Raw genomic sequence first — 25,618 nt, forward strand, 5'->3', positions numbered from 1 at the left:
CTGCAACTACCTGGCCTCAACTGATCTGAGACTGAAGCTTCTAGAAGAGATGAACCATCTGCAGTGGGCCACAGCAATGTTAGGGTGTGGATGCCATCTCAGTAACATAAGCCCTCATATCAAAAGTCACAAGGCTTGTGGCTGGAGAGATGGCTCAGCAGTTTAAACAGCTTGCTGCACTCACAGAGGACCTGGATTCAGTTCCCAACACCCACCCAGTATCTCAAAGTCATAGGTAATTCCAGTTCCAGAGGTTCTAATGCCTTCTTCTGGTATCCTCCAAGGGTTCCAGGCAAGCCTATGGTGCCCACATATATAGATATGCAGGCAAAATACTTATACACATAAAATAAAAAATAAATCAATATTTTTAAGAGTCTGGAAATGTCATTACAATAAAAAGTCGCAGGGCATAAAGGGATATGAAGAAGAAAACCAAGATTTCAAAAGAAGGGAAAAACCTGTACATCGTACCACTATACAGACCTAGGAATTATCAACATAGACTTTAAGATAATCGTGACCAGCATATTTAAATCATACAGTAAAGGAGACAGGATGTCAATGAGGGGAAGAATTTCATCAAAAAATTAGTTTTCTGTTTGAAGTTCAAAAAACTGTCTATGTGCACAAGTGTTTTGCCTGTGCCCATAAGGCCAGAAGAGGGCATCAGATCCCCTCAACCTGGAGTATGAGTCATCACATGGGCGCTATGAACGAAACCTGGATTCTCTGTGAGAGCAAACAAGTGCTCTAGCTTCGGATCCGTGGCTCCAGCCCCAGTTTGGAAACTATAAAGAATCACAAGGAAATTCTCAAACTGAAAAAAAAATGCGATGAATAAAATGGACAGGTGAAGACACTAGACAGAGCCGTAAATGAACAGAGCAAGCAACAACGTGGAAGTCAGTGGGAAGTGTGCAGTGGGAATCCAAAAGCTAAAGAGGTCAGAGGTCAGGTGGGGTGGGAGGCTTAGCCTGAATGTCCCTCTCAGGTTTGTGTATTGAGACCCCAAACTCCAAAGTATGGGAGTGCCTGGAAAGTACTTGAGTCAGGAGAGTGAGGCCTCTATGGTGGCCTGGCTCACTTACAAAGGAGGCCAGAGAGAGAACCCAGTTTCCATCCCCCATATGAGGACATAGCAAGAAGTGCCAGAAAACAGGCCTGCCTCAGACAATAAGCACACCTCAGCAAGGCCTTCCAGACTCCAGAACTGCAGCCCAGAGACAACAGACAAGCAATGCTTAGCACAGCCATGAGTCTTGGAAGCTGCCGCCGACAGAGCCACTCGCGGATGCCTGCTCTGTCGCGTGGCTGTTCCTGGTTGCTCTCACTGTACAGCAGCCAAAAGACTCCCATTTGCCTAGCCTTGCCTTTGCATTCTATACTTTGAGGTCTTTTCTAAAAGCTCCTTGCTGATTGTAATGTGGAGGAACACTCCTCCTATGTCATCAGGATAGTTACATGACAGATCTTCCATATAAGCACTTAACCTGTTGGAGCTATTTGTACTGAGTGAGAGATGGGGTCTATCTTCATTCTTCTGCACCGGACAGCCAATTGTCTAAGCACCCACCACTTATGAAAGACTGTCCTTTCCCTGTGTGTGTATTCTTTTTGGTTTTCTTTTTGTTTGCTTGTTTGTTAGCATGTTTCTTTGGTTAATTGGTTGGTTGGATTAGTTGTTTGTTTGGTAGGTTGATTAGTTGATTGGTTGGTTGTTTGGTTGGTTGCTTGGTTGGTTGGTTGGTTATTTGTTCAGTAGGTAGGTTGATTGGTTGGTTGGTTGGTTGGTTGCTTGGTTGGTTGGTTGGTTATTTGTTCAGTAGGTAGGTTGATTGGTTGGTTGGTTGGTTGGTTGGTTGGTTGGTTGGTTATTTGTTCAGTAGGTAGGTTGATTGGTTGGTTGTTTGGTTGGTTGGTTTGATGTTGGCTGGTTTAATTTTGGGTTGTTTGTTTTTATTTATTTTGAGATAGGGTCTCTCTAGATAGCCCTAGCAGCCCTGGAACTCACTATGTAGACAAGGCTGTCTTCAAACCCACAGAGATCTGCTTGTCTCTGTCTCCCAAGTGCTGGGATTAAAGACGTGTACCCCCCATTCTCAGCCCAGTGTGTGGTTGTCCTTACACCCTTGTCCAAAGCAGTTGGCTGCAGACACAGGGCTCACTTCTAGCTCTGCATCCTGTTCCGTTTGCTTGTGCATCTGGGTATATGTTGCTGTCATGCGGTTTGGATCACAACAGATATGAAGTACACTTTGAACTAAGGTATTATAATCCCTCCTGCTTTGTCCTTTTTGCTCAAGATAGTCTTGAATATTTGGGGTTTACTTTGGTTCCATGTAAATAAGCACTATTTTTTTCTTTGAAGAATATCATTGGTGCATTGATTTTGTTTGTTTTTGAGGCAGGGTCTCTTGTAACCCTTGCTGGCCCCAAACTTGCTAAGTAGCTGAAGATGACCTTGAACAGTATCTTAAACCTCTTGCTTCCACCTCCCAAATACTGGGACTGCCAGCATCTACAACCACTCCAATTGTCAATGGCATTTAGATGGGGATTACAATGGATCTAAATTTTTTCAGAAGTTATGAATATTTTAACAGAATGCCTTCCACCAGTGTTTTGTAATTTCCGTGGTAGAACTGTCCCCAGCATTGCATTGTACAGTGATGAGGATGGAGAAGCCGCTCTGTGGTTGAGAGCACCTGCTGCTCTCACAGAGGCTCAGTTCCCAGCAGCACACTTTGCCCTTCAGAGCCATCCATAACTCCAATTCCAGAGAATCCGGTGCCCTCTTCTGACCTCTGCGAGCAAATAATATCATTTGACTGTGGTATATTATCTTCCTAGTGCTTGGAAGAAAAATTGGAGTTATGGGTGGCTGTAAAGCATCGCGTTGTGCTGGGAAGTGAACCTCTGCAAGAACAGCATGAGCTCTCAACCGCCGAGCAGACGCATTTTACATCGCCAGCACTTTACAGGGTAATGTTGGGGAAACTTTCTACCATGGTTTGGCTTGCTGAGTATTTTGTTGAAGATGTTGACTTCTATGTTCATCAAGGACTTTTATTTCCTTTTCTAAGGGTTTATTTTCTCTTGATGGTGGTTTTCTTCCCTTTGATGGGCACTGGTTGGTTGCTCTGTAGCTCTGTGCTCACTCCTGTTTGGCATCCTCATGGAAAGCCCAGCTCTCATCTTTAGGTCTGGCTCACTTTCGTTTCCAATGAAATTTCAGGGTAGAGAGCATGAATGAGTGAATGCTAAAACCAGGACATTGAAATAAACAAAGCACAAAGGGTAAACGCTTTAATCGTCTCCTCACACAATGCTTAAAACAGAGAGAACTGACAGGGTAAGCCCATTATTTTTGCTAAAGGAAGATAGTGTTTAAAAAAAAAAAAAACCTACACAGGTAAAATAATTGAGTCAGGAAGTAAAAACTGGTGACTTTTCTAAATAAATCTGGTACATGTTAACTTAAAAAGCATTATTTTTAGCCTGGAGAAGCAAAGTTAGGTGGATCTCTATGAGTTCAAGGCTGGCCTGGTCTACATAATGAGCTCCAGAACAGCCAGGGCTACACAGAGAAACCCTGTCTTAAAAAAATCAAACTAGCTGTCATTACACACACACACACACACACACACACACACACACACACACACACACACACACACACACCTGTAATCCCAGCCCTTAGGAAGCTGATGTAGGAGGTTTGGAGCCTGAGCCACATTCTCCAAGCACACAATAACAAAAGACTCATGTTTGGTTGTCAAATGTGTGTGTGTGTGTGTGTGTGTGTGTGTGTGTGTGTGTGTGTGTAGACAAGAGTAAGTTTTCTCACTAAAATGGACATTTCTCAGTAGAGAGAACAGTAGAGGTGACAGCTACCTCTGGCCCACATTACGGAGCATCTAGAAATCCAGGACAAATAACACATCAGAAACAAGTGAGAAAACTACTCAGGAAACAAAACTGAATGAAAAGTGCATAACCAGCACTCCTGAAATAAAGGTGCCACGTCAGCAGGAAGGCAAGAGCCCTTGCGGATGCCAGGCACCAGAGAACTGGGACCACTCATGACTACAAGCTACAAGCACTACCACAGGACAGTCGAGCCTTCAAAGCTCTACCTTCAGTGACTGTGAGACTGGACAGATCGGTGCACTATTAAAGGGATAAACACAGGAGATTGTTATTTTGTCTTTTTTTTTTTTTCCAGAGCTGAGGACCGAACCCAGGGCCTTGTGCTTGCTAGGCAAGCGCTCTACCACTGAGCTAAATCCCCAACCCCCAGGAGATTGTTTCAATGACATTGAGACACAAGGACACAAAGAATGGCAAAGCAAGAGTGTCTAAGAGTCTGAGGCTACGGCTGGTCCTCATGAGCTTGCAGTTTCCACGGCACCTGAGCTGATTTTGGCATCAAGTCTGAAGCCCCTGTAAGAACTGTCACAGGTCACCTGCAAAGTACCACCACCCATGTCCCACTGGGGAGAGCAGATGGTCAGAACATGTACACTCAAAAACGTAGATTGCCAAGCAATTAATTTTACTAGAGTCAAGGGAGAGAGGCAGGTAGTGGGAGCAGGCAGGGATAGCATCCTGAATGATGCTAGAGTTTTAAATGCCCAGACACAGTTGCCATAATGTTCACTGAAGAAAGCAGTAATGGAAAACAATAGGGTAAAATGTGAACTTTTAGAAATGTAAAACTTAGCTGACCACAAAGTAACTCCCAATAAGTTAGATTGTATCAGATGGATCACTTCCCTTGAAAACAAACTAAATATTAACAACAACAATAAAAAAAACCTAACCTATATATTTAGAAATTTTACAAATAAACTTTTAAATAATGGATACACCAAAGAAGTCATGATGAAGCTACAGAAATTCTTAGTCAACAATAACAAAAATTACTATCAGCAACCATAACGGGGGCTTCCGCTTCCAACCAGGATGGAATCACAGGGACCAGACTTAGCTCTCGGAGTTTGGGTGGGTGAGGAAGTTGGATAGTTCTGGGAAGCAAGAGACTGCTCACAACTCCAAATATTTGCCCATGGTGCCCCTGAACCTTGCAGTGTCAATCCATGGCTATGTGACCCAGAGACAAAAGGACAGAGCAGCTGATGTGCCGAGAAGCAGGAAGAGCTGTAACTAAGGAAAAGCCAGTCAGCAAAAACGCAAATTTTTCTATGGTATTAGATAAAATTGAATCAATTATTTAAAAATTTACCCACAAGCCCAGCACCATTATGTGTGTCTGCATTTCCAGCAGTGAAGAGACTGAGGCAGGATTCAACTAAGCCCAGGAAATTGATACCAATCTGGGTAACAAAGCAAGATTCTAACTCAAGAAAAGAACTAAATTAAATAATATAAATAATAATTATTGTTATAATTATTATGTATTATGATTATATAATAATATATATTTTTCTAAAAACTAGTAGTACTTTAAAAGTGTGTTGTACCATACATTTTAAAAATAATAATGCAAAAATTTTTCAAAAGATTTATTTATTTATTTATTTATTTATTTATTTATTTATTTATTTATTTAAGGTATACAAATGCTCTGTCTGCATGTACATCTGCATGCCAGAAGAGGGCATCAGATCTCATTACAGATGGTTGTGAGCCACTATGTGGTTTCTGGGAGTTGAACTCAAGACCTCTGGAAGAGCAGCCAATGTTCTTAGCCACTGAGCCGTCTCTCCAGCCCCAATAATTCAAATTTTATATAGACTGCAAGAGGTCAAAGAAAAGGGATGCAGAGAGAAAGTATATATTTCCAATTTATTCACTGGAAATAATAGAACTTTGGTCACCAATTAAGCAAGGAAAATTAGAAAAATAGATATTACAGGACAATTTCACTCATGAAATTCACTCAGTCCCAGTGAATTAGCTTAGCACTGGAGTGACCAGGTAGCTCAGTGGTTTGAGGCACTTGCCACTAAGCCAGCCATCTGAGTTCAATGACAGGCACCCACATGGTGGAAGGAGAGAACCAACTCACAAAAGCTGTCTTCTGGACTCCACAGTCACAGCCACGCCTCTCAAGTGCGCAAACACACACAACAAATAAGTAGGAAAATCTAATTTTAAAAACTTAATTATCGGGCTGGAAAGATGGCTCAGCAGTTACGAGCACTGACTGTTCTTCCAGAGGTCCTGAGTTCAATTCCCAGCCAACCACAGGGTGGCTCACAACCATCTGTAATGGGGTCTGGTGCCCTCTTCTGGTGTTTCTGAAGACAGCTATAGTGTACTCATATAAATAAAATAAATACATCTTTAAATCTTTTTTTTTTAAAAAAACTTAATTTTCAAGAAAACCTGGAACTCCTGAAACATTAGGATAAATCTTAACAATAACATCTGTCATTGTGATTCATCACACACCCAAAAAAATGGGGGAATAAATGACACCCTCAACAGATATTTTTTAAAATTAAATAAATAAATCATCTTCTACACCCTCATATGATAAGTGTCTCAGCAATATTTGAAGAAAATTGGTTTTTAAATCCCAGAAGCCATCCACTGAAACTCAGCCAAACATTGCACTTGCCGGTGACTCGGAAAATAATGTTCCGTCTATAAAACAACTGGGACCAGCTCATTTTTGCTTAACTGTTACAGAGGTTCCAGCCACACAGCAAGACAAGAAAAAAAACAATAAACAAAGCTCAGAGAGAGAGAGAGAGCGCATCTAGTCACCAGTCTATTTGCTCATTTGCATAGATGCCAAGATTTCCCACAAATCATGCGCAAAGCTTCAGCGTTGTTGGAAATCTACCTGTCCATACACACCAAGCCAGAGAATTAGAAACATTTTACAATACCATTTAAAGTAGTAACCAAGCTACAAAGTACCTAAGGACCATCACTAAAGAGCCCATGAAATTTTCACAAAGGAAAACTTTAAACTTTGCCAAAAACATGACAGAAGAGCTAAATAAAGAACTATGACCTTTTCTTTTCCAATTTAGTGTGTGTGTGTGTGTGTGTGTGTGTGTGTGTGTGTGTGTGCGCGCACGTTGCCTGCAGGTGCATTTGGAGAGCAGAGGCCTCACTGAATCTGTAGCTCATCCATTCAGCAAGGCTGGCTGTCTTGCTTGCCCAGGAGCCTTCCTGCCCCTATCTCCCCAGCACTTAGCTTACAAGCATTGGTGCTTGGGGATTAAATTCAAGTCATCCTGTTTGCCTGGCACCAGCTGAGCCACCTCCCCATTCTGAGTTATGACCTTTTGTGAAAACCAAAAATCTCAAGAATGTTGGTTGACTTTTATGTAAATTAATTTAGAACTCCAGCAGAGTTTCAAATGATCTCTTAATCTCTTTTCTTAAACTTTGCAACTTGCTTCTTAAAATGTGTGTGGGAGAATAAGACACTAGGGACGACAATAACAAGACTGAAGGGAAACAGATCACTGACTGTCCCGGGGCTACAGTTTGCATCTGGACCATGTGGCTCCAGCTTACACTACTGGGAGGTGATGGGACCTTTAGGAGAGGATGTAATGGGTGGTCTTCTAGTCACTGAGGAAGTACTTGACCAGAATAAGACCATAGCCCCCTCTCTTCTCTCCTAAACATGAGGTTAAAATGGCCTTGCTCATAGTGAACTCCTGCCATGATGTCTCCACACAGGCCCAAAGTAATGCGGGTCATACAACCTCGGATCTAAACTCTGAGCCTTACCAAACTATCCCTTTGTACATTAATTCTCGTGGGTGTTTGTTGTAAGAGTAGCTAACACAATTGGATTCTGCTACCTGGGGTCAACCATGACCAAAGAATATTAAATGGAAATTTGTAAAACTAAGAACTTTCCATGTTTTAAATTTGTTAAGGTTTGTTATTATAATAGCTTCACAGTATTATGAGCTAATGTTAACCTTCACTGTGCTCATTCCATAAACTAAACTTTATCAGCTGCAGGTCTATAGGAAAAACAGGTCTCTATGGGGTCATAGCCTACATGGTTTCAAGCATACACATTGAGTCTTGGTATGTAAATCAGGAGATACAATGCAGTACTGGGACTGAGTGGGAAGCTGGCTGTGGTGTACTGACTCCTGTAAGCCCAGCACTTGAAAGGGAGACAAAAAGATGAGGGGTCTAAGGTTATCTTCCACTCAAAGCAAGTTCAGGATCAGTCTGAGCTTCCTGTGATCTCACATAGATGGATGGATGATAGATAGATGACAGATGGATAGACAGATGATAGGATGGATGGATAGATAGATAGATAGATAGATAGATAGATAGATAGATAGATAGATAGATAGATAGATGTGATAAATAGACAGACAGATGATAGATGGGTGGATAATAGATAGATGATAGATGGATAGAAGATGATAGATTAGATAGATAGATAGATAGATAGATAGATAGATAGATAGATAGATAGATAGATGATAGATGGATAGAGGATAATAGATTAGATAGATAGAGATAGATAGATGAATGGATGATAGATAGATGGTAGATAGATTCATAGATAAATACATAGATAGATTCATAGATAGATACATAGATAGACACATAAATATACAGACAGACAGACAGACAGACATATAACAGGTGATGCAGGGAGGGATAGAAACCCACCCACACCAGCCTGGCTGAAAAAATGGTGAGCTAAAGTCAGTAAGAGATTCTTAAGTCAAAAGAGCAAGATAGGGAAGAGGAGAGTGGGACACCCAAACCCTCCTCTGGTCTCTGTGTACCTCTGTGTGTGCACACATGCTCACAAACACCTGCACACATGTGTGCATGTACACACATATACACATACACACAAGATAGTAAATATCTATATATTTAATTTTTTTTTTTTTGAGACAGGGTTTCTCTGTATAGCCCTGGCTGTCCTGGAACTCACTTTGTAGTCCAGGCTGGCCTCGAACTCAGAAATCCGCCTGCCTCTGCCTCCTGAGTGCTGGGATTAAAGGTGTGTGCCACCACGCCCAGCTTATATTTAATTTTTTAAAGGGTAGTTAAGGAAACATCATCATACTACACTCCAGAGGGTGTGGAAAGGGTGAGCTCTCTCAAAGGCAATGTGCACAGCGGTGGAGAAGGCTAATGTGGAGTGTGGGAATGGCAGGGTCTAAGGGAAACTGAGCCACCATGGGGGCTCCTGAGCCAGGGAACATAGCCCACACTGGGGCATCAAAGGCATTACTACCAGTGTCTGAGAGTGGCATGGACTAGGATATATCTGTGTATTTCAGGCTTCTATATCAACATGGGACAGGGAGAGCAAGGAAATGTCAAATCCCTGTGGACAGTGGGCAGGAGACAACCATGATGCAATGGTGAGATTGCAGCCATGGCTCGAACCTAATCCCCAGAGCCGTGAGTTAACACATCTTTAGGATGAGGAAATGTATCATTTGTGGATTCACGGGTTAATGGCTCATCATGACAACAACTTTAATATAAAATGGGTCTCTCTGACACACTCGTTCTGTCTTGAGTGGGATAGTTTTAGCTGTTGTTAGATGCAGTGTAAGTCCTTCACCATAGCTGCGCGAAGGCAGGCACCATGCTCTTTGACTGTGGGCCAAATGAGCCCCTCTGTTTTAGTCATTGTATGGTCTCAGATATTGTATGAAAGCTACAGGACTTGAATCAAGTCACATGCAGAATGCAGATAAGTCAGGCGAGCATAAGTAGCAGGTGCTCTTGGCCACCAGGGAAGGATGAGACTCTGCAGAGAACACGTGAGGGCCTCCCTAGCAACCCAGCAAGCAGTCTTTACCTAGGGATCTACCTACCTTTGAGATAACTCAGTGGGCTGATATGCACGCACACGCACACGCACACGCACACGCACACGCCAGAAACTTTGAAGAACATGGCATCAACAGGTTCCTCTTCCTGAGCACTAAATCATCTCAAAGAATATAAGAGGGGAAACATCTGAAATGGGGTTTTCTTCATATCTCAATAGATGACAGAGTCAAAGACAGACCAGGCCACACCCAAAACCGGCAAAGAGTGAGGTGGGAACCCTCAGTCAATTGACAATCACACTGGCAGGCACACACGCCTGCCAGTCACGCAGAGACCTCATACAATGGAGAAAACACAGTAGGGTCGTCCTAGCGATGAATAAAGAATGCTTTGAAGTGATACAATGAAGCAGAGGCTGGGGGTGGAGGGAGTGGCACTCCTGTGGTACTCTTCCCAGGGTTCACATTTGGGCAGCCAAAGAATCCAGAGGAAGGTTAAAGACTCATAACTCAACCTGAAACTCTATTCCACCACCACCACTGTCCACCTCAGGATAGGCAGTGCCACTGGGATCATCTGCAGGCAGCTATAGGGTTTTTTCCACAAATATTAAAGAGCGCACACAGCCTTCAGGGCAGAGGCCGGCACCAAAACTCTGGTGCTGGGTAGGTAAGTTGGAAGCAGCCACCCCATCACCTGGGGCTGAGCCTGCAAAAGATCTCTGCTCCAGGCAGAATGCCACTCAGGAAGCAGATGAATCACAAGCACTCCTCAGTCACCTGGCCTCCGAAGATGTGTGTGTACCAAGGACGACCCCAGCATCTATGAGGAGAGCAAATGTGCCAAGTGCAGAGCTTGAGCAAAGCAGCAGAAAATGGGCCCCATAGGAAAGGGAAGCCACAGGCACACTCAACAAGCGAACGAAGCCTCGGCTTACATACTCAAGCGCCATCTTTTGAAAGAGCCGTCTTTGACTATGGGAGCAAAATGCTCTGAGATGGAAACAGTTAAGAGTCAAGGAAGGGAATGTGTTAGAGGTAGAACGTAGAAAAGGAGACATACAGAATTTCAATCCAAAAACCGGAAAGCGATGTCTTAAAGTTCCCCCGTGAAACAGAAAAGAAGGGAGCAACACTGGAATCTGAGGAAGAAAAGAGATAAAGGATGGGAAGACCAAAAACCTACAGAGACTTGATCTAGCATTGAAATGGTCCAGAAGCATCATTGAGCCCCTCTGAGACCTACCCAAGGGCACGGGTTACAGATGAAGACCCTCATAAGCACCTGGGTGCCCAGGCCTAAGAAGCCACATCCTCCAGTTTTTGAGGAAATGACTCATTGCCAAGGTAAGGATGGAGCAGAGGCCCTCACACTCATGGCTTCCTGCGTCATTTACAGTCAGTCTCATGAGGATGTGCCCCAGCAAAGCACGATAGAAAACCATAAACAGACAGCCAAGGGAGCCAAGAATCAGAGGCTTGAAATGACAAGAGGCAGGGATCAACTGATGGAAGGTGATGTGCCTTAGGCTAATAGCTATCAGACAGACAGGGAGGTGGTTCCTAGGCCTGGGGTGTCAGGAAAAAGGGTTCTCAGCAGAGCTGTGGATCCCTGAAGACAAAAGAAAACCACTCTATTAAGAAAAAGGGTATCTGGGGTCTAGAGAAAAGAAACCTCGACCAAGAAAGTATTGCCAGGGGCTGGAGAGATGGTTCAGTGTTTACAAGCACTGGGTGCTCTTCCAAAGGACCTGGGTTCAATTCCTAGCACCCACACAGTGGCTCGCGATCATCTATAACTCCAGTTCAGGGATACTGTCTTCTGGTCCTCTGGCACAGACATATATGCAAACAAAACACATGTACACATAAAATTAAATTTTAAAATATGTATTTTAAAAAGAGAGAGCCTTGCCGAAGTACAGAGGTAATGCACAGGCAAGCAAGACTGCGGGTCTGTATTTCTCCGTGCTCCTCCATGCTCCTCCGTGCTCCTCCATGCCCTGGAATTACCTGTTGTAGTTGCTACAACCCTGTCCCATGCTGGGGACCTACAGTCAGTGGTCCTAGACTGAGAAGTGGGCAGAAAGTGAGAGCCAGTCACACAAAGCTGCTGAGTTTCCCCTACCCAGGGTAGCAGCCTCGGAAGCTGCTGCCCACTGGCCCTGTCTTAGTGTCTTACTTTGAACTGGTGACAGGTAGGAGAGGAAATTGAGACTCACTTAAAGGTGAGCGGATGTGGTGAGTCCTGGTACCCCTCCCTCTAGGTCATTTCTGGGCATCTTCATCCCCTCAAGGGGAGGGGACCATGGGACAGTCAGGGGCCATTGTGACCCCTAGAGCTCTATCCAAAGGGAAGGAAGCCCTGCGAAGACAGCCTCAAAAATTCACAGACCCAAGACTAGTCCAGATGGTAGTATAGCCGGCTGCTAACCCTGAGCTTTTGATATCAAAGATGGTACTCACTGAATCTTCCTGGATGGTAGGAGGGGACACTATGTTGCCCACCCCCAAGTGAGGGGTGGGGATATAAGAGAAAAGGGGAGGACAGATGAGAGGGGTGGAGGGTGGACAGAAGGCACTAAGAGAGCAGCAATGGGTTGGAGTCTGTAAATGTCAAACACGACTTCCCCGGAGCCTCAGTGTCTGCATCTGAGTAATGGGCATGCTACTGTTTCCTCACTGGCATCTGAGAGCATCAGGTAATGAAATGCACACAATAGCATAGCTCAGCTTGTGTCATATATATTTCCCCTGCTTTCTTTCCAGCCCCAAGCCTACAAGGGAGAGAGAGAGAGGAGAGAAAAGGAGGGATGTGGTCTCCATCCTCTGTGCTGGTGACTTAACAGCAAGCTTTCTGAAGGAGGCAGCACCCAAGACACCTTTCAGAGAGAGCTAAGGCTGGAAGAAGAGAGCCATTCAAAAAAAGATTCGGACAAAACTCAAAACCAAAACAACAGCAACAACAGACAAGAACCCGGCAACCCAGGGATGCTGAATGTATGTGTGTCTACACATGTGTGTTTGTGTGCATGAGTGTGACATGTACAAATGTGTACACATGTGAGCATGCTATGGTGTTTGTGTCTGGTGTGTTTGTAGCCACGAGGTAAATGTGGAGAAGATGACACCCTTAGAGTCTCAATGGCCCCGACTTGCTCCTGCAGCCCCCTACCTTTGAGCTGACCTGTATCTGTCCCAACACAAGGTTAATGGTACCCAGGAAGCCCTAGATGGGTGCCAGAACTCCTGATTCTGTCTCTGCCTGCCAGCCACCCTTAGATAGGTGACTTATCACCATCTCACACCAGGCTGTTGAGAGGTTAGATGAGCGCCCTGGGAACCAGCTTCTGAGAACAGTGGCAGCCGGAGCAGGGGGATGATACTCAGTAACTTAGTGTCATTGGTCCTAACTCTTTCTAGAACAGGCCTGTCATTGTTGCGGGTCCCTGGCATTGGTTAGGACTAAGGATATCTGGGTAGGTGGATGTGAGTCCTGAAATCTGAGCAGGACTCAGCTTAGGTGGGGCATCTCCAGACCATCTGACTGCCTTGGCCTGCCCGCTCTACTCCTGGGATAAGATTAAATGCAGGCTGTAAAGGCTTTGCTGAAGGTAATCGGGAACTAAGTGCCAGCTGAAGGGACTGGAGTAGGCACTGAGAGGAGTCAGGAGGCAAAGGAATCAGGATGGCCTTTGCTGCTGACCTTGGCTGGGTCCTTCGTGCCTGCAGCAACCTCACTTGCAGGCCTGGCTCAGCCAGCCCTTCCTTGCATCGCCATGAGCCTGGGAAGGTAATAGTGAGTGAGGCCAAGTGTGGGCCCTGATTTGGGCTCAGGAGTGAAGCGGGGCAGGCAGACCAGCTACATCAGGTACCACTGGGGAGTCTCTGTACTGTCCAGTGTGGACAGTGGGAAGCTCTGTCCTTAGATCTAAGAACCCTGGTTTTGCCCATGCTCTAGGGAACATACAGGCCTCTATATGCTGCAAATCACATCTGCCAGCTCAGTGGCCCAGGCCCATCCCTGTCCACAGGTGACCACTGGGCCCCTCCCAGTTCTTAGAGCGATGGACTCTGCCCAAAGGCAGTCTTTGTGCTGGATGATCTTCCTTGAACCCTCCTTGTCCTCCTGGACTTTTCTTAGGGCTAGTCAGCCTCATCTGCTACCTTGTTTTTGCTGCCCCTTCCCCCAAACCCTGCACAAAAGCCCACAGGAGGACTGGCCCTGCTACATTTGCAGAACACACAATCAACTGAAGAGACAGAACAGACTGGATCCTTAGACCACCTAATCCCCTCTTACTGGCCTGGGACTGAATTCAACACATCAGCTCTGGCTTTGTGCAGAGCACAGGTCTCCACCTGTCTGAGGCTGGCGCAGTCTGCAGCTTCCATGCTCCCTCTGAACAGGGAACTAGCAGCCTTAAGAAGAAATGCACCCAGCCTGAGCAGTACAGGATTGGGGGGGGGGGGTGGGAAGTGGGGATGGATCCCACAGGCATATTGCCAGCTCTCAATCTCACACTGGGACCTCTCAAGGCAGCCTCTATGACCAGTGGCCCACAAACCAAGAAGGACAATCTGTCCTTCAGATTCACCCTCACTACAAAAGGAAGCTTCGAGTCGGGGTCACTGCCTTGGGAACAGGGCTCTTCCCAGGTTTTAAACCCAGAGGACCCTGAGATTCCTGCCACCCTCTGCCTAAGAAGACCTGGATAGTGACCCCACCCACCAAAAGCAAAGAACCTCTGGAAGACCATGCTCGCGGAGATCTGAAGCCTGCCTTGGACCCTACAGCCCACCTCACCCTGCTGCATGCACCACAGCCCTCTGCCTGTCCTGTCCATCCCTTCCCTACAGCCTGACTAGGGCAGGTGACCAGCCACACCTGCAAAATGGCCGCCGCAGGTGCGGTCCCAGCCCCCCTGAACCCCACAGCTTCTGAAGCCGCCGCTGCCTCCTTAGACAGAGGCGCTGGGCACGTTGCCCTGGCAGCCGCCTTCGGCCAGCTCGGAGTGACCGCGTCTTCAGCGAACTTGCGCTGAGGCTGCGGGTCCCCAAGATTGGACTAGCACTGGCAGCGACTCTCCGCACCTCCTCCACCAGCAGTCACTTGATCCAATCCGCTTGCCCTAGCAGGCCTTTAATCCCAGCAATGCGGTCCCCTCTTAGGAAGGCTAGCCACTGGGGGACGGGTCCTCTGGTCTCTGAGAGAGAAAAAATTCCCATTCCTGGGGACGTGGGCGCGCATCGGGTCCGCGCCCGGGCGACGTCGCGCCGGCGCCCAGCAGGCCCCATGACTTGGCAATCCCTCTGTCCCCTCCCCCTCCCGCTCCCGTTCCTGCGGCCCCCAGCAGCCTGCACCTCACTGCACCGCAGACCCACCCTCTCCCTTAGCCCCAATGTGGTCCCTGTCCCTTCGGGAGCAGAGGGCGGTGGCCTTCCCAAGGGAAGCAGCTGGGGAGAGGAGTGGCTTAATGAGGGAATGCGAGGGTCTTCACAGGCAATGTTCCTAGAGTCAACTGACGCCAGACTCCCCGAGACCTCTGTCATCCCAGACGACGCGTCTCCCAGCCCCCTCCCTCCAGCCTGGGACCACACCTGTTACTGGGGCACTGGCTTTGTAGCCGCCAGGCATGTCTGCTGGTGGTTCCTCCCACACTGTGTCTTTCTGGAAGGGAAATGGGGTCTCTGAAGGGAGGAGCATCGGGAGCACTAGGAGTGATGGGCAGCATTAAGCCAGTGCCTGGCCGTGGCTCCGCATCCCCCGCCCCGCCCGCCTGTTTTGCTGTCGGCTCCAGCATCTGCCCTCCCCCACCAGAGACCAGAGCGGCTGCCCCGCGTACTCTCCCTAGGGCCTGGATCAGCAGCCGTGCCCCGTCTCGACGCCCCTCAGCCTAGTCCTGGTCCCTACTTGGCATCTCTGCCTCCCCTCCCCCGCGGTTCTGTCGCATCCCTCTGGGTAGCTCCTCTGCAGTGGAGGGATACGGGGAAAGGAGGCTGTGCCCAGATCTGCTTGTTCCTCTAGCTGGCGACCTCCACCCACATGGGCCAAGTATCGCGCCTCAGCAAAAGAGTCTTTTCTGTGGCCCTGAAAAGCTTCGCAGGAAGCACTGACACCCCTGAATTCGCCCCTTTGTTCTTCTAAGAGGCGGGGGAAGGTCGGGGGAAGGGAAGCCGCAGCTCCAAGCCCGCGCTTCGGGCTGCGACAAGGACATTGGCGTTGGTCCGGAATCTCCCATCAGATGCACATTTAGTGCGGGTGCCCGATGCCAGGGACAGGTGCGGGATGATGAGCGCGGATGGCGACAGGCCGTGGGGGCAGTAGCCTTACCTCTCAGGCGTCACTGGGGATAGCCGTGCATGGGCACTGGCACCGGGGAGGGTCCCCGATCCTGGAACTGATGCTTCTTACTGCCTGCTCCTGGTGCTGTGACGATGGCACCGCGTGACGGGCTCCGCGCCCCCGACCCGGCCCTCCCCAAGCCCCTCCCGATGCGCTGGTTGGCTGAGCGCTGCGTCCGAGGCTCAGCCGCCAGCTGGTTTGTCGCACAGGGAGAGGGACGGGCAAAGCGGCACAGAAGAGACGAGGTTGGAGCGGGAGGGGGTTGGGGCAGGGCTGTGACATCACCAGTGAGAGGTGGGAGACGGACGCCCGTAATCGGGTGCAGCACCCCCTCGCTCAGCAGTGCCTATCACTCCCAAAGGAGAGGGACCCGGTGGCGCCCAGCTGAACCTGCCTGCAGACCCTGAGCCCTTCCTCATGCTGACTGCTTTCAATTGAAATCATAAAAACTGTAAAACATCCATCTGCAGGACCAAGAGACATCAACACAGGCTTATCGTGGGGGGTGGGGGGAAGGCTAGGATGGGGTTGAGGCGCATCTTTCACTGAAGAGGGGATTTTGGGGCGGGTTAGGGATTTAGACTCCAAGTGTTAACAGGTAGGTCTCAAAAATCTCATCTGGCTTTTGGGCCCTATCACCAGAGAAAAGTCAGAGCGTTGCAGAGAGCTCTGCTGACTGGGTGAAGCTACAGACGGCAGGCTAACCCGCACCTCTTTTCCTCACACATCCTTCCGTCAGGTGGAGATCTCCTCCTTGTCCCCCTCCCTGTTCCATGGGTCCTAGACCATCATCACACACGGTCACTCCAGCCTAAATCCTCAGGACTTCAACCCACACGCTTCCCTGGATCCTCGATGGCAAACCTCAGCCTTCACCAAGTCTCAGATTTTCCTTTTTCAGTGAGGGTTGGCTGGCAGCTGGGTGAATTACAGGGCCAACCACAGCCCGGGGCTGAGTAACTCAGCTAAGGCCTATGGTCAGCTCTCCCACCAGGACTCCCCGCACTGCGGTGGTGGGAGTGATGACATCACGTTACCATAAAACTAGGGTTTCAAGCTTCCTCTTCAAAAAGCTCCTGCCAGCAGCATCCTCTACCCCTGGCAGTTGCTGGGCACTTTAAATGGTTGTCCACTTAATCCACAGCAGCCTGAGTGAGGCGGGGGCCCAACCTCAGTTGGCAACTGTGTAGCAAGAGGCAGCAGCACTGGTAGGCAGCACAGGCCAGATCCCCATCTTCTGACTGAGACTACCCCCTTTCCCGCCCCACCCCTCCAAAGCCGGGGTGGGGGGAAGCTTCACCCCTTTCTGTTCCTCAATATCACCCGAATAAGAATACCTTCAAGGATGGCAGGAACAGAAAGGCACAGTGTTTATGACTCCATTTTCCGCTGCACTTGTTAATCCCGGCACAGCTTTTTCTAGACATTCCTCTCGTTTGGATATTTGAATTGCTAGCATGTGGAGGTATGTTCACTAATTTGGTCCATTGCTGTGACAAGAGCGACTAACAGAAAGAAAGAGTTTATTGTAGTGCATGGCTTGAAAAAGTATACTGTTCATTGCAGCGGGAAGGCTTGTTTCTGGGAGGATGAGTGAGTTAGCCAGAGCTTAAGGCAGTCAGTCACATCGTGTCCACAGTAGGGAAGCAGAGAGCAAGGAATGCTGGTCCCAGATCACTTCCTTTTTTATTCCGTTCAGGACCGCAGCCCATGAGATTGCGCTGCCCACATTCAGGGTGGGTTCTTTCCTCCTTTCAGGAAACACCTCATAGACAAAGTCCTCCTGGGAGTTTAAACTTCAGCCAGGTTGTCAGTGAAGACGGACCACCACACCATTCTTACACTTATTGTGTCTGCACTTTAAAAAAAAAATCTCTGTTATATACATTCCTCCCACTTTGTGGAGTGTGCATGATGCATTCATGAGGGAGACAACATGTGTGTGCAGGTGCTTTGTATGTGTGCACAAACATGTAACAGCCAGATGTTGACACTGAACGTCTTCCTCAGTTGCCCACCCGGAGCTTGCTGATCTACTCTCCTCTCTCTTCTGTCTGTCTTCTCTCTCTCTCTTCTGTCTTCTCTCTCTCTCTCTCTCTCTCTCTCTCTCTCTCTCTCTCTCTCTCTCTCTCTCTCTCTCTCTCTTTCTTACAGGCAGGTCCAGGGACGGGGAAATCTGAGCTCCAGTCCTTCAAGCCTTTGAAGCAAACCCTTACCTACTGAGCCATCTGCCCAGCTCCCATTTCTTCTTTTCAGTATGGTTTAAAAATATTGTCAGAAGTTCAACGTTAGTTTTGTGCATCTTCTTGGTTTCCCCATTATTTTACTTACTTCATTTGTCATCTGCTATTTCCTTCATCTTTGGATTCTGTTCATAGCTCTCTCAAAGCCTTTCAGTATTTTAAAATTTCAGTATGTATTTAAAGTAAATACAGTATCTATTTACAGTAGGACTCCTTCCACTGTCCTGCCTTGGACATGTCTAACAAATTTGCTCCTATGTTTTCACTGTCATTATGATCTAAATGTTTCTTCATGTCCCTAGTGGCCTCTCTTTAATAATTTTACTTTCCTGTCATGTTTGTTTATTTGTAATCTTTTGTTACCACTTTCCAATTAAACTTTATTACAGTGAAACAACAAAGTATGCTCTGTCAAGTTCCTAGCCAGAAGTAAATATGCATGCATACCACGTGCATGCAGGAGCCAGAGGAGATGAGAAGGGGGCATTGGATCCCCTGGAACTGGCGTTACAGAGGACCATAGCTTCCATGTGCATGCTAGGAACTGAAGCCTGGCCCTCTATACCACAGCCAGTGCTCTGAACAACTGAGCCGCCTCTCCCATCCTCACTAGCTTTTTATGTTCTCCCGTCCCCACTAGCTTTTTATGTTAAAATTTCCGTATTTTTTTAGTTAACCCACTCTTAGAATTTGGATTTTTATTATTTTACTGTATTTTAATCTTTAATTAATTTATTTATTTTATTTTATTTTCAAGACAGGGTTTGTCTGTGAAGCCTTTGTTGCCCTGGAACTCACTCTGTGGACCAGGCTGGCCTTGAACTCACAGAGATCTGCCTGCCTCTGCCTCAGCAGTGTTAGGACTAAAGGTGTGTGCCATCACAGCCCAGTCAATTTTTGGAATTTTTAAGTCTACTTTGCTTCTACCTTTAAATCTAACTTAATCTACTTATAATAGTCAGCTATATCATCATATATAAAATATTCATTAATTCAATAGAATTCTCCTTATTTCTCACTAAATATACTGAGTTGTCTTCTGCTGAATTATGCTTACTTTTGTCCTTATGGTTATTGCCTTGAACAGAATACTCATTTTTATTTTATCCTGTATACAAATTAAAAAATAGTTTTTAAATTATATTTAAATGTTTGTGTGTACACACTTGTGCAGATTACTTGGGAACACAGAGGAGGGCATCAGATCCCCTGGAGCTGGAGTTACAGGCTGTTGTGAGCCACCCAGTGTGGGTGCTGGGAACTAGACTCAGGTCCTCTGCAAGAGCAACAAGCGTTCCTAAATGCATAGCCATCTCTTCAACCCCAACAAGTCAGTTTTGTTGTTGTTGGTAGTGGTGTTGTTGTTACTATAATAAATTATCTAAAACAGTGTTAGCAGTTGACTCTGGAAGTTTCTGGCACAACCAGGGAGGGGTGACTCCTGAGCCTGAGCCTTGGCCCTCTGGTGAGGACTCCTTCCACTGTCCTGCCTTGGACATGTCTAACAAATTTGCTCCTATGTTTTCACTGTCATTATGATCTTGCATTAGATCATTAGATCTATGTCATTAGATCATTGCAGGAGTGTGTTGGAGCCAAGTCTTTATCTCTGATGCTTTAAGGACTCCCCACTAGGCTCCACCTTCTAAAGGCCCGTGCCCCCTGACCACAGTGCCACCCGGAGTCAGGCTTTCCTCTGTGTGGGACTCTCATTGTGCAGACCACAGGACTCACACACTAGTGGGGATATGTGTTCCCCGTGTTCGCCTTCTGCGCATCACTTCGGTTCTTTCTTTCCTATCCCAGACGCTGTGGAGTCTGTCTAGACCTACAGTTGTGACATAAATGCTTTCTTCTTTTCCTGAATCCTTGTTTTAAACCAGTGAACACACATTCTGAAATACATGGCCTTATTGTCTCATTCTCCATCTTTATGTTGAGACCAGCTCTCAGCCCTGGCTGGTCTAGACACTGCTACGTAGCTGAGAATGATCTTGGGTCTCTGTTCTGGTGAGTTTCACTCCTGGTCTCTGATCTAGATCTTGCCTAGCTCCATACTTCTTGAAGCTTCTTTTATGTCTACATTATTCATGAGATGTAAAGTATTCTAACACAAACCCTGGCTGGAAATTATTCTGAAGCCTCACGAGGCAGGAGAATTCTGATATTTCCAAGCTAATTTGGCCTACAGAGTGAGATTTTACCATTTATGCATGCATACACTCTACAGAGGAGGAGACGGCAGGAAAGAAACACTGTGGACTGGTGAACTCAAAGAAAACATGAGAGAACACAGAAACATAAAATTAGAACAAAGGGGGAAATAACAGATTTAGAGTTAGAGAAACTTTCTACACAAATAACTTGAAAATATGTATAAACGGAATGGTTTTGTGAATAAATCAACTGGGACCCAAATGAGCATCGTTGGAGGAGCAGCACCCCCACAGACGTTGACAGGAGAATTTCACATTCTTTCAAACATAAAAATAGTCTAGAGTGTCCTGGTGTTGACTAAAGTGATCTGCGGCCATGAAAGGAAGATGCCCATGGAAGCCCTTTTGGAAGTCAGAAGAATGCCTAGTGAGGAGGCCTTGGTGAACCCATACATGTTTTCTGGTAATAATAACCTAGCAATCGCACCATTACTGGGCAGAACCCGGTACTACATTACATGCTACATTGTGACTAAATTCTTTGGATGGAAGGAGTCAGGACTGGGGGACACAGCTAAGTAGTCAAATGTTTGTCTATGGTGTACAAGGACCTGACTTTGGTCCTCAGTACAAAAATAAACAAATAATCAAATAAGTAAATAAATAACCGTTTGGCTTTCTGTTCTACTACAGAGGAAAGAGATTCTCTGTAGGGTCTCACTGGACAATTTCAGCCTTGGGGCAACCTGGGCAGATGTTAATCCAACCCTCCATCAATTGTGTGACCTCTGCAGGTTTTTAATCCCTTGTGCTAGGCCTCCTCTGCTAGTGGGAGAGCAAAATCACCCTCAGGCAGTGGTGTTCAAAGCAAAATGAATTAGTAGCAGTGAATGCCAAGCCTGGGGCTGGGCACACAGCAAAATCCATATAAACAAGACTTACAATAGTAAGGCACCACAATAGCTCCCCTGGCCATAAGACCACACACTCGTGCTCCAACTCAAGCATCAATCTATACTAGAAAAGAGAAGAAATTGTGACTTAGAAGGTAAATAGTCATATTCCTCTCTATCCCCAAAAGTTTCTACAATTCTTATCATTTATTGAGTATAGCACCATCTTTTGTTCCATATTTTTCTCCTTGACCAAATCTTTGGTTCCCAGACTTGGCTCCTCCTTTTGAGCCTTCGAGAACTCTTATTAGACGCGTTCTCACGCCCGGCCAGGAAAGACGCAACAGACCAGAATCTTCTGCGGCAAAACTTTATTGCTTACATCTTTGGGAGCCAGGAGGGCAAGCGCCCAGCGCCCAGCCCCAAAAACGAAAGCCCCTTCAATTACATCTTTAGGAGCCAGAGCTCCGGCGCGCGCGCTCTATTGTTTACATCTTTAGGCAGCGAGCGAGCGCAGGGCGCGCAGAGCCAGAGAGATGCCAGCGAGAGAGAGTGGCGGAAACCCCGTCCCCTTTTTTAGGAGAGTTATATTTCGCCTAGGACGCATCACTCCCTGATTGGCTGCAGCCCATGGCCGAGCTGACGTTTACGGGAAAGGTAGAGTACAAGTAGTCGTAATACCCTTGGCACATGCGCAGATTATTTGTTTACCACTTAGAACACAGGATGTCAGCGCCATCTTGTGACGGCGAATGTGGGGGCGGCTCCCAACATCTCCCCCTTTCCTTTTAATAAGAGCAAATAGGCCACCCATATTAATGAGAGTGGAGATAGAGGTCAAATCCCCAGTGTGTAGGTAAAGGAGCCATGCACAGGATTAGCTCTTAGGCTCACAGGCTTTTACCCAGAGCAACCCTGACCTGCTCCCGTGTCGTTTTGCCTGGAGAGAAGGACACTTGGACACTCAACCTTCTTGAAAGATGACATGTCTCCCTAGAATAGGCTCATATATGCCGCAGAGCCTTTCTACTGCAGTGCTTAGCCGTGCAACTCTCTCGGGCTGCTGAAGCACACTCACTCTATCCCGTGCAATGAGACTAGCCTCGTGAGATGTAAGAGCTGAGTGGCCAGCGACCTATTGCCTAAGCATAGATAACCATATATCAGGGGGAGCACCATGTTCTAGAGCTGCAAGCGCCTGGGCAATAACCACCTTGTCTCTCCTAGTTTAGGCCTTAAGCTTACAGACCAATCAAAGAAGCAACACTAATCCACAGCAAAGTGTATCTCCAAATAATATCAATCCCACCCATTCTTTAAAGAAAGAAAATGCTGAGGAGATCCAATTGGGTAATCCTTTGGTCAGGGACAGGTCCAAGCGCGTGGAGTTGACCTGAAGTCTCAATTCCCGAAGGATCTGTTCAAATTCAGCCATCCAATTCTGTAACATATACTGAAAAAGACTTTTTGACAAATTAGCTGTCCTAGTAAATTTCTCATACTGAATGGAAGTAACACACAATCTCGGAAACTTTTGTTTACACCCCAGCTGAGTTATTTGTCATAATACATCTAGTTGTATCTGGACAAGATCTATGCGTTGATTAACCAGCATGAGACCTCCCTGTATCTTGACATTAGCTGAGGCCTGTTCATCTATGACTGTAGTCACTGAGGCTGACAAAGTGTAAATGGTGTCAGTCGTCTGGACCTGTCCAGACAGAGCCAAGGCTGTCTGAATCAAGGCTAAACCCAGTTCCCAGTTAGTGGTAAAAAAGCAAGGGAATACTTGAGCATTATACATCACCGTCATTGGGAGTGGAAATATCGACATTATCCCCCAACGCTGCTCTCTCTTTATTATTGACGCCCTGGACATCACCAAGACGAGGGACATCAGTATTCCTTTGGTCAGTCTGGATTTTTCGGGTGAGTCTTTCTGGTATCCAAAATGGGTTGTCTTCATTCTGTGGGAAAACACAGATAGCTCCCCTGGATCTTATCAAAATAGGATCCGGGCCATACCATTTATTATCAAGGACATTTTTCCATTTAACCATCTCATTGGGCCTATCTGGCTCTGTACAATGACGTTCAGCCGCAGTATGGCCATGAGCATCAATATTTAAAAAATTGAGTGTAAAGAGTGCCAAAGACACAGACACTCTTGGTGCTCGGGGTACAGTCTCCTCAAAAGTTCCCCTCTTCTGTTTTATAAGATAGGCTTTGAGGGTGCGATGCGCACGCTCAACAATACCCTGTCCTTGAGGGTTGTATGGAAGTCCAGTCAGGTGGGTAACATCCATCTGACGGCAGAACTGCTGAAATTTTTGAGACGTATAAGCTGGTCCATTATCAGTCTTAAGGAGTTTGGGTTTCCCCCAAGCACTCCATGCCTCAAGACAATGTTGAATCACATGTGAGGCTTTTTCTCCGGTTAACGGAGAGGCAAACATGATGCCAGAACATGTGTCAATGGACACATGGAGATATTGAAGTTTTCCAAAGGAAGAAACATGTGTAACATCCATTTGCCAGACCTGTAGAGGTCGAATACCGCGTGGGTTAATTCCCACATGAGGAACTGGCAAGAACTCACAGCAGCTTTGACATTGAGTAACAATGTCACGGGCTTCTTTTCTTGTCAAGGAGAAACGACTGCGTAATGTTTCAGCCGTCACATGAAAATTGTTATGAAAATTTCTTGCAGCCTCTACCGGGGATGATAGGGCAGCAGCCACCACTTTAGTGGCCTTATCTGCCAAATCATTTCCCAGAGCCATGGGGCCAGGTAGGCCTGAATGGGCTCTAACATGAGTAATATAAACAGGAAATCTTCTAGATAACAAAACTAATTGTATTTGCTGAAAAATATTGGCAACTCTACTGGAAGGCTTAATCACTCCAGCCACTTCTAAAAGATTTACTGCATTAACCACATAACAGGAATCTGACACAATATTAAGGGGTTCTAAAAAGGTTTTTAAAACTTCTAAGACCACTAAACATTCTACCACTTGAGGTGAATTTTCATTATATTGTTTGGATACCACTTTACCATTAGCCACATAGGCACCTATGCCAGTTTTTGATCCATCAGTATATACCACAATCCCATTTTTAAGTGGGTTTCTTCTAAACATGTAAATATTGATTTCTCTCAAAGGAGGAAATATGCGTGACATCCATTTGTCAGACCTGTAATGGCCTGACGCCACGAGGGTTTACCCCTACGTGAGTAGATAAAATTTGACAACAATCTAAAGGCATTATTAAGTAATCAGAATCATTTTCAGTAGAACCAATCTCTCTGGCAGCTCTAGGAATACCAGAGGAAGAAAAAACAGCCATGTAGGCTTGGCAAAATTATTAGTTGAGCTATTCTGTCTCTTTGTGATATAGAAAAGACAACTTGAGGACAAGAACAGAGAACCTGAAGTTCCCCTTTACAATCCTGATCTACAACTCCAGGGTGGACAATAAGACCTTGTAGGCTGCAAGAGCCTGCCTCTGTCATTATTGTCCAGTGGCTTCACCTGCTCGGGAGAGCGCCTTCCAGGCCCTAATAGCCTTTTCATCTGATTCAGAACTATTAAGAACTGGCTTCTCTAATTGATCTTTTTTCTTTTCTTTTTCCTTCTCCTTCCTTCTAATCTCTCCCCAGGTATTCTTACCTGACCTAAACTTTTCCTCAGGTTCAAGACCCTTGGAAAGGCCTGTATACTTATTTTGTGAACCATATTTTTTCTTTGCTCCTACTCTCTCTCCCCGCTTTACTTCTGATAGATTGTCCTGAATTTCATCTAGAATCCGCCCTGCCTTAACCACTTGATAACATGTGAAAAGGAACAAAAGGGCTTCTAACACTAGAGAAAGTTCAAGGCCAAACATACCTTATAAAGCTATTTTCCACTTTACTTCTGATAGACTGTCTTGAATTTCCTTAGAAAGTTCAAGGCCAGGCTTACCTCGTAAAGCTATACTTACGGGTTACCGCCGTTCCCCAGCTGAAAAGTTCTGAATTCATGTAGTTGAATCCTTCTTAACAGTCTGCTTTACGGGAACCTTTATTACCGCGACCCGCAGTTCTGGTTCTGGAATGAGGGATCTTCCTTGTGCCGGTCCCGAGTTTTCTTGTATTTTTTCGTCCCGGTTTTTTTCTCATCCCGGGTTTCGGCACCAATTCTTATTAGACGCGTTCTCACGCCCGGCC

The 25,618-nt window shown here is 46.3% G+C and overlaps 1 protein-coding gene across 11 annotated transcripts in view; it reads right to left on the reverse strand.

The window, feature by feature from the left end:
• Kif1a (kinesin family member 1A) overlaps positions 1 to 16,378 on the reverse strand; it is an 86,585-nt gene extending 70,207 nt beyond the window's left edge. For 7 of the 11 annotated variants that reach the window (XM_006529155.4, XM_006529159.4, XM_006529161.4 and 4 more), the window contains exon 1: positions 16,102 to 16,378. The gene's annotated coding sequence lies outside the window, so the exon portion shown is untranslated. The remainder of the gene's footprint in view (positions 1 to 16,101) is intronic. The other 4 variants (NM_001110315.2, NM_008440.4, NM_001294149.1 and 1 more) reach the window with 1 other exon arrangement.
• Between the last annotated feature and the right edge of the window lie 9,240 nt (positions 16,379 to 25,618).

The sequence above is a fragment of the Mus musculus genome, chromosome 1 (genome assembly GCF_000001635.26).
Source record: "Mus musculus strain C57BL/6J chromosome 1, GRCm38.p6 C57BL/6J".
NCBI classification, from domain to species: Eukaryota; Metazoa; Chordata; class Mammalia; order Rodentia; family Muridae; genus Mus; species Mus musculus.